The 9,749-nt window shown below is 53.5% G+C and overlaps 1 long non-coding RNA gene across 1 annotated transcript; it reads right to left on the bottom strand.

Annotated features, from left to right (window-relative positions):
* Positions 1 to 4,394: 4,394 nt before the first annotated feature.
* On the bottom strand, positions 4,395 to 4,864 carry LOC123878739. The gene is made up of 2 exons (XR_006798865.1): positions 4,746 to 4,864; positions 4,395 to 4,608 (listed from the first exon to the last, which is right to left on the bottom strand). It is a non-coding gene; the product is annotated as an uncharacterized LOC123878739 (long non-coding RNA).
* Between the last annotated feature and the right edge of the window lie 4,885 nt (positions 4,865 to 9,749).

The following is a 9,749-nucleotide window of genomic DNA, read 5'->3' as shown; positions in this document are numbered from 1 at the left end:
GGACAGTCCCGTGCGCTGTGCTCCTGTGAGCAGATCACACAGGCCTGGCGTCTGTGGCAGTTTGTTGAGGCATGGCGGAAGCCCTGGCATCTGTGGCATTGAGCGGGACCCTTCTTCCCTCTCCAGGCCTCGACGCGGACTCCCCCCATGCAGAGCAGCTCGGTGACGTCGTACACTGCTGGTATCGTATTGGGAGTGCGGCGGAGCATGGCGAAGAAGAGGCAACCTGGTCTGCCTTTCCTCGCCTTGATCTGGCGCACGTACTCTGGCTCGAACCCCAGCTGGCGGAGTTCTCCAGGGCGGTGAGGTATCTCTGGACGAGGCGGAATTCCTGGTCCTCCTGAGGCGTAAATCGGATACCCTTTCCGTATGGGCGGGCTGCTGGGTTTCTGCCCAACTGGAGCTTAATTTGTTTGATGAGGTGCGTCCAGTTGGGCAGATTTTCCACGACGAGTGGCGGGTAGCGGAGCTTCTTTGGGGCTGGGCCGCTCGGTGGCGCGCCGTGGGAAGGGGCGGCGGCGGCGGGCTTCGGTGGTGGCGCTGCCCTCGCACGGTCAGCGTAGGAGCGTGGGGCCGGCGTCGGAGCTCGGGTCGTTCCGATGTCGTCCGACCCGGAGGCTTCGGCTGTGCGTCGGGGCATCTCGTGGCGGGAGGGAGGGGTGGTCTTTGCAACCCGTTTCGCCTCAGCGGGCGCGTCCTCCTCGGAATCTGTGCGCTGCCTGCGGCTGGGGAGCGCACGGCGGTCTGGGCCTTCCAGGGCCAGGATTGCGGCGTAATAAGCGTCATCCTGCCGAAGTCTAGGCTGGGCCGTTGTCTCGCTGTCCGCCACACTGTCGTCGTCGAGCAAGGGCATCGACAGCGGGCGCGGCGCGGCGGTTAACGCGGCGCGCGAAACGTGCGGGGCCGGTGGCGCGGCGTACGGCGCGAGAGCGCGCATGACGGAGCCATACGGGGCTACAACGTCGGGCGCACTCGCGGGTGCGGCGCTCGATCGTGGATCACGAGCGTGTCGATGGTGTTGGCTCTGAGAAGGGCCTTTGGAGGTGGATGGACGGTTGTCCATCCTCGCGCGGCTCTAGCGGCGCGTGGGAGTAGTCGTCACGCCACCCAATCGATCACCGGCTGGTGAGATCGGGCATCTCCGGGGTTCGGGCTTCTCCTCCGCGCAGACAGAGCGCGCGGGCAGAAACTGGCAGGGACTTTTGCTCAGGAAAAGTCTTCAGTTTCTTCACGATGTAGGGTGCGTGCGTAGTGGACGACTGTAGCCCTGCCTGCCATAGCGGCGGATGCTGTCTGATCCTCCACGCGGACCCTTTCGGGTCCCGAGGTGACTGCTCAGGGCAATGGCCCTCTTCAGTGGTGGCTACGCCGCCTGCGACTGCGGGCGGGGCACGGGGTTGGACCACTGGTCTGGGTGTCGAAACCGGATCGTCGTGTCCGGTGATGGCCGCACGGCAGTGCGATCGAGCCCGCGGATGTTCGCGAGCGATCGGCTACTGCGGCGGCGTGGTATGTCCATGAGGCTAACGCCCGCGGCTCGGCGAGGTCGAGCCCGCCGGCGATGTTCCGGCGAGCGCCCGTCAGCCAGCGGCGGGGAAGCAGTGGTGTCTTTTCAGGTGATCAGGTCACGTGGCAGACCGGCGGACTTGTCCGGCGGACGCCGATGGTATGGCGCGATGCCCCGCAGGTGCTGGGCGTGCGCTCCATCAGCGCGCGCGAACATCGAGGTGCTCAGGCGGCGAACGTGGTCGTCGAGGCTCTCCATGCGCAGGTCCCTGGAGATGACCGCGTTCCGTACGAAGCGTGGAGCTCCGGCGATGGTGCGGAGCGCTAGCGACTGCTGCGCCCGCAGCGACTTGCGGTCCGTTTCGCTTAGTAGCGCGTACCAAGCTGGGGCCGCGTAAGTGAGTCGCGTGCGGACGTACGTCTTGTAGACGCACAGCCTCGTACGGAGATGCAGGTGGGACGCCAGCACTGGGCGCAAGAGAGCCCGTGCGGCGCGCGTCTGCGCGACCACGTTCTTCACGTGGGATCGCATCTTGAGTCCCCTATCGATGGTTACCCCCAGGTATTTAGCCGAGGGCGTCCACTCGATGGTCTCTCCTAAGAGCGATACCCGTGGCGGCGGGGCAGTCCGCCCGAAGGGTACCGCCTGAGTCTTCGCCACGTTGACCTTCAGCCTCCAGTCATTCAGCCAAGCGGGAAGTGCATCCAGTGCACGCTGCATTTTGATCGCCGCGTGCGGTCCTTTGATCGACTTTGTTATGAATGCAGCGTCGTCGGCGTACAACGCCAGCATGGCGTCGCCGACCACTGGGATGTCGTCCGTGTATCTGCCATAGCAGACGGGCGACAGGCAGCTTCCCTGAGGCACACCGGCTCGGATGGGGCGCTCCGTGGACAGGGCGTCTTCAACCGCCACTTGAAAACGTCTGTCTCGCAAGAAGGTGGCCACAGTCTTAACTACTCGACGGGGAATAGTAGACGTGGACAGCTTGTAGATGAGCCCGGTGTGCCAGACGCGATCGAACGCCTTCTCCATGTCGAGGAATACTGCAATGCACCGCTCTCGCTTGTTCATGGCGGCAGCGAGATGGTGCAGTACCCTCGAGACTTGGAGCGTGGTAGAGTGTTCGGCACGGAAACCGAACTCATAGCGGCGGAATTTCGGATTTTGCATATTTATATGACCCTGCCCCGTACCACCGAGGCTATAAATATTACCCCCGCCAGGTCCCCGCATTCCTTTCGCGAGACGCCGTTGCAGCGAAAGCATGCATGTTACAAGTGTAATTTGGTATGCTAGACGTCTAGATTTATCTAGACTTCCTATAATAAATGTTCTACATATGTTATTCTACTAAATAATTAATTTTAGTATCTGAATCTAGATTTCCTAGGTTTTAACTTCTTTTATTTGGAGTCTTTGTTCTTAAAAGGCTAGATCTCGATCGAATGAATCGTTTACAAAATATTATTTTCCTGTTTTCTATTTAATCTATGGGTAATGGATTAAAGAAATTGTACAACCTTAAGTCCTAGGTTTTAGCCTTTTGCCTAAAACCTAGGTGTACTGTTTTTTCCCAGATTAGGGATCGCGCTAATCTTTATTCGTATAAACAAAAAACATTTACAATTATTCAATATTTTCTAAGTTGAAACTAAGAAGTTGGAAGTCTCAAGGAATGCAATTCCTTGAGATTTCATCGTCAGGCTCGTGAGGTGGATGAATACGAGGATGCTGGCAGTTATCCGAGCAAGGGGAGGAAATACTGAATACTGACCAAAAACTTTTTTTAAATTTTATCTTTGTTTCTGGCTTTAATTTTTGTTTTCATTTCATGATTACTTACAATTAACATGGCTGGAAAACGACTCTTCCTTGTAAAATCCTTAATAAACACTTAATTAATTGATTAATCGCAATGAATTTCCATTCATATTAATCATTATGAAATGCACTTTCTGCAGGTATAATTTTAATAGTTGTAAGTTTTATACTTTTTGAGAAAATCGAATCAGACTTCCAAGGTAGCGGGTGGCCCGGTTTATTTGCTGTCCAGTGTATATCGAGTTATATTTCCGCAAATATCAGACCTAGATTCTATTTATTATTGGTTTTACATAGTTTTCTTAGTTATCTACCTATATTTATACTTTAAATCAATGTATTCTTTATTAATTTGCCAAATTTTTATAAGATAAAAACATAAGTTAAAACTAATTTTTAACCTACATAGAATGCTCGCTCCTGATTGGTCGAGAGCGCTTTTCTGCTCGCTCATGTAGTTATTTCAGCGATCTTGCATCGGAACGCGGCTCGTCGTGCACACTATTGTACTTGGAACTTTATTAAGCCCACATAGATGCGTCGGAGCGCGTCCTCCGCTCACGTCGACCACCCAGCTGGGCTTCTCACAAGCGGGTTCCACCCGGCTAGGTCGGACCACGACGGCGTGAGGACCGCTCTCAACTCTCTCTTCCTCACTGAGGAGGAAAGCCCGTAGGCCCAAGGGCCAACCCAAGGACCCTGGCGTAGTCACGCCAGGCGAAAGACCCCGCATGCAGGAGGCCATTGCCTCGGACGTGCCTCTCCCGCGCCCTTGCGGGCGCGCGAGCTCACATACCGGACTCTATTAAGGAGGCTCTCATAAGGAGACTGAGAGAGTCTAGAAACGAAATTCAGGTCATGCAGGAGCTAGGTAGGGTGCGGAGAAATAGAAACGAGGATGCAGAGACATTAGGTAAACGCCTTCGAGAAATATTAAATACCCTATTCTCAGTAGGCACTCACACAAATAAATAATACTATGAAAATATACTCTTGTTGAAAACAAGTCTGAACAATGTGACAGGGTAGGCCGTCACAGGAGTAGGTAATTAAAAGTCCCGGGTGTGGGTCGATCCTGCCTTTAATCGTCTTTACCACCGCACGCACCCTGCAGATGAGTTAGGACAAACGAGACTGGCCTGCTCCAGGAGGAAGTCCGTGGCCTTCTGGGGTTCCGTCAGGCAGGTTAACGACGTGCTCCAGAGGCAGCTCCTCGGCGTTTGAGCGTTGCACCAGGTAAAAGGACGGCCGTTGAGTTCAGTGCCTATGCAGCGGACCTGGAACCCCAGAGTGGGTAGTGTCAGGAGAGGCCAAGTTACTCGTCCGCCATGGTTGTCCACGGTCCAGCGACCGCAAACAACACTACAGCGCACACAAAACAGTTTGGTTTACAGTTTAGGTTATTGGAACTCACCCCAGCGGGTCCTGAAGGAGCACTCTAGCACACTTAGTCACAAGGGTTAGGGCGTGTGGTGCGTTTAACAGTTTTCTTAGTGTAACGAGAGAACAACCGCCCGCGCAGCGTCCCGGTGGTGAGTGTGCGCCCTGCCGTCCGGCTGCGACGCGGCCCGTGTGCAAAACCAGTTTCTAGTAGGTAGGGTTCGGTAGCCGCGTGCGCACTGCAGTTCAAAGCATGGAAAACCCAACCGGCGCGAACGAAGCTCGCGGGTTCCGCGTTAATTATTTATTTAGTCTTTAAGGTAACACGTTACAACGTTACAACAACAAGCAATAATTAAAAAATATCACGAAGGCAAGACAGTGCATCGTGGTATCCAAGAAACATACAAACAAATCCATAGAAATTACCATTGGCCTCATATGCTACTAACTATTCAGGCATTCATGAATCAGTGTAGTATTTGTCTACAAGCTAAATACGAAAGAAACCCTCTTAGACCCTCGTTATAAAAATAATTTAATTGAATAGTGTAAGGTTACTTTTGAAAATTGATTTGAATTATCAACAATAATATAAAATTATTAATTTATCTAATGCAGGTAGATAGATAAAATCGATATTTGGCTCATTCGATGTCATACAATCTGTTACTAGGAGGCCAACAAGATTGAACTTGCAATTGCTTTTCTGAGTGACGCCAATAATAGATAGCTTATATATTAAGCCGGCGTGCCACACCTTGTCGAAAGCTTTGGCTACATCGAAGAAGAGGGCTCCCGTAGGGACACCATTCACGCTGAATCGATTGAAGTTGAGAAGGATGTGCTCCGTGAGGCGGTGCACTTGGTGGACTCACGAGTGTCTGGATCGGAATCCGAATTGCTCGTCGTTTAGGTTTTTCTCCTCTACCACGGACCTAAGTCGGCTGAGTATGACTTTCTCATACACTTTGCCAAGGGCGTTGAGTAAGCTGATGGGTCGGTAACTTGTAGGGAGGTTCCTAGGTTTCCCTGGCTTGGGGATACCTATGACGGTAGCTTCTTTCCACCTGTCGGGGAAGGAGCAACCCGCCATGAGGGTGTTAAAAATGACAACCAGGAGGTTGATTAGTATATCGGGGAGTAACTTAAGGGTTTTGTTGTTAATAGAATCGGGACCTGGAGCTTTTTTGGCGTGTAATTCCTTGATAATTTGACGAACTTCGTCGCTAGTCGTCGGGGGGATGGGGTTGCCTTCTGGGGCGGAAGAAAAGATAGTTTCTAGTTTGTTTTCAACTAGTTCTATGTGGGCTTTGTCTAAAGAGATGGTGCTCGGGGAGCATTGGGATTCTAGGCTGTCGGCCAAGCATTCGGCCTTATCGACATCTTCAAAAGCGGGAGGTTGGTTGGGACGTAAAAGTGGAGGAGTGGCCGAGACAGGGTCGGCTTTGAGAGCTCTCGCCAGGCTGTAGTATGTGCATGCGATGGCGTTAGTTCACTCAGCCTCCTGTCCCATTGTTCGTCGCGGAGTTCGGCAAGGCGAGCCTTAACCTCCCTCTGGGCTTTCCAGAGTTCTCTCCGGTTGTCGGCGTTTGGACATGCGTCATGGGCTCTACGTCTAGCGTTTTTGATTGTGATAAGCTCTCTAGCGTCTTCCGGCAGCTGTCGACGGGTGAAACCGTTCGGCATCTGTCGGGAGCAGGCGCTGAGAGCGTCGCGGATGTGATTGGTAAGGTGCAGTGAGGCTGCATGCGCTTCATCTAAGTTATCTATAGTGTCAGGAATTTGGGATATGTGCACTGAGTCTATAGAATTAAGTTGCTCGGCGAGCTTCTTGAAATCAATGACTGTTTTTGTCGGGGGGGCCGCGGTGGGCGGGGGTCCTAGCCGCATTAGGACGGGACGGTGGTCTGAACATAGCTCAGATAGAACCTCTAAGGGACTCACCTGAAGGGCGATGTTCTTCAGAATGGCTATATCGAGTATGTCCGGTCTGTCTGTTGTATTGTCGGTCATTGGGTAACGAGTCGGTGTGTCAGGGGCTATAACTATAAAGTTAAGATCGGGCCTATGAGTCAGTCTTTCGAGTTGTCGTCCTCGTGTGTTCGGGGAGCGGCAATTCCAGCTTTGGTGTTTGGCATTAAAGTCTCCGGCCAAGATGACGGAGTCTCCTAATGAGAGGAGTGCACGGATATCACTTTCTAAAAGGTCTTTCAAAGGAGAGAGATAGATTGATGCTAGTATGATCGACGGATGGCCGGTCATACTCACCTGACATATAGATGCTTCCATATTGGTTAGTTGTGGAGGATCGAGAGGAGTGCAATGAAGGGCCCTTCTGTAGTATATGGCAGTGCCACCCTTAGCAGTGGCCCTGTCATTTCTAATTAAGTTAAAATTGGCTATTTTAGGGTTATTTCTGCTAGGTTTCAAGAAGGTCTCTTGAACTAGGAGGACGTCGGTTTGGTGTGCACATACAAAGTCGCGGACTTCGTCCATTTGGTCGATAAGGCCGTTTGCGTTGTAAAACGCGATAGATAGGGAGTGGGGTTTTAATCTACCTGTGGTCGTACTACCCATTAACGGTTGTGTTAAGATTATTTATGGAGAGGAGAAGACCCAGATGTTGGGTGAGTGCTGAGACGGGATCTTTCTTGAAGGTCCGGGCAAAAACTTCCATCTCCACTATATCAATAGTGGCGAGGACAGTTTGGATTAATCTGAGATTGTCCGCAGCGTTAATTACTGCGGACGTCTGGAGAGATTGCTCCGTTTGGGTTTGGGGCTTAGGCGAAGGCGCGGGAGCCTTGGCCGGGGCTGGCTGGGCGGGCTTGGCTGGGGGAGCCTGGGTGGGCTTGGGCGCAGGAGGATTAGCCCTGGGAAGTGGTTTATCCCACGCGTTTGTGGCCGGAGCCGGTGCGGGGACGAATTTTTGGGTCGGTTGGGGGGCTGCGGCGGGTTTGCGGCCGGCCGGTTTGACCCTTCGCTTTGGCTCTTTGGGAGCTTTAGGGCATCCACGATAGTTCGCGGTATGTCCTTGGGCCCTACAAAGAACACAGCTTGGGGGCTCCTCGGTCGGTTGCGTCCTAGGGCAGTCGGAGGTGCCGTGGTCCCCTAGGCACTTTACGCACCTAGGGTGGGCAAAGCAATTCCTTGCGGAATGTCCGTATAGTTGGCAGCGGTGGCATTGGCCCAATCTGCCGCGGTTATGGGGGGGTTCTATTTTTAGACCGGTAAGGCGACATACTGAGGTAATGTTATTAATTCTCTTACCCGCGGGGGTAAGTTCTAAGGTAACGAGCACCATCTCGTAGGGGACTTTGGTTCTGGGATGGTACATCCTGTGAACCTCTAGAACTGGCAGTTCCTGGGAAAGGAGGTCTGCCTTAATGAGCTCAGTGTTGAGCTCTTTGGGAAGGCCGCGGATGACTACGCGCAGCACGCGTTCGTCGGGAAGGGCGTAGGTATGAAAACCTACATTCTCCTGCCGGAGAGTCTTTGTCAGTAGGCGATGGTCGCCTGACGTTGGGCATTGGACTTTAATGCCTATAGCGGTCGAGCGGGCACTCGTGAAGGAGATGCCCTGCTGGTATATTAAAGGTAGAATACGCTGCCAGCTGAGTTTCTCTCTAATGAAGAGAGGAGGGACTTTCTCCCTTGGCAGGTCCTCCATGGGAGAGTCTTCCGACTCTTCCTCGGGGGTCGCCTGAGAGGTGGAGGGCTGGGACTCTGAGTCTGGGGCTGCGATGCCTACCTTTTTGGGTGGGTTCGCGTGGGATTTAGAGGCCTTTAGCTTTCGCTTCTGGGCCTTGGATTGAAAGGTGGTGAATTCCTCCGTTTCTGATGAGGCTGGTGAAGTCTCGGAGTGAGGCTCCTTGGTAATAGTCGGGAGAGGTTTAGGGGCTGAAGGCCCGGTTGGGGTCTTGGAGTGAGGCTCCTTAACAAGGTTAGGGGTCGGCCGTTCTTCCTCCATAGCCATAGCCGGAGGAGGAGAAGCTGGGGGTTGACCGAAGCGCAAAGGCTTCCGCGCCGGATCTACCTTGAATTTATTAAGGTAGCTGGGGTTGCATTTAATCAGGTTCGATATTAAAGCTGTCATGTCCAAGTCGTTGAAAATCGTTTGGGGTAACGCCAGGCCCTGATGGGGCCCGGGAGTGGGTTGGTCGGGGTTAATGGGGCCCATGGTGGACCCGGTAGCTAGAATAGGTCCCCCCTGCCAAGGCAGAGAGGTATAGGTGAGTATCTAATGTGAGGCCCTAGTTGGGTCCCCGTCCTTGGGTGACAGGGGTGTGGACCTAAATTACGCTTAGACTAGTGTACTCACGGAACCTTGGACCCTAGAACTACACTTCACTACACACAACGCAGGAACAAATCCGATGGCAATCCAAAAACACTTGCAGGGCACCGAGGCGAACACGCACGAGGGAGTTCGAAACTGAGTGTTATGCGTAAGCGCATGGAAAGACGTCCGCACGGGGCGGAGGCCAAGCACGGAATTGCTAATCTGCCTTGCTGGACGGTCTTCTCGCAACGGCCGGTTGGCCGCTGGGGACTTCTGTTCGGGGCGGTGTTGCCCCCCGCAGAAAGTATCTTCCGCGCGCCGTGAAGACGGCGCGGTCCTTGTGTTTGCTTTATAGCCTTGTGTGGGAGGGATTGCTTCTTCAATGTAAGAAGCGCGAATGGAGCGGTCCTCCGTTACTTTGGCTCTAACCCCCGTCGGGTGAGACCCGCTTGTGGGAGGCCCAGGGGGTCAGGACCGCAGAGACTTTGGACGCGCTCCGCGAGAGTTTGAGTGTGTGCTATTTGGCGTCTATCTTTGGGTGATGTCCCGAGGGTATGCCTTCTTGTTCGGCGGGCGTGCGTGCCAGGGCGCGATGCTCCTGATGTGAACGTGGCTGGAGGCGTCTGCCCTTTCGAAGAGCCCCGTGGACAGTCGCGCGACGAAGTCGTCGATGGACTCGGTACGCAAGTCTCTCTGGATGGTAGAGTTTCTCACGTACCGAGGGGCGTTCGTGATTTTGCGCATCGCGGTGTT

This window comes from Maniola jurtina, chromosome 26, assembly GCF_905333055.1.
Source record: "Maniola jurtina chromosome 26, ilManJurt1.1, whole genome shotgun sequence".
Lineage (NCBI taxonomy): Eukaryota > Metazoa > Arthropoda > Insecta > Lepidoptera > Nymphalidae > Maniola > Maniola jurtina.
Note: the sequence above shows the minus strand (reverse complement) of the source record. Positions and strands in the feature narration are given on the sequence as shown.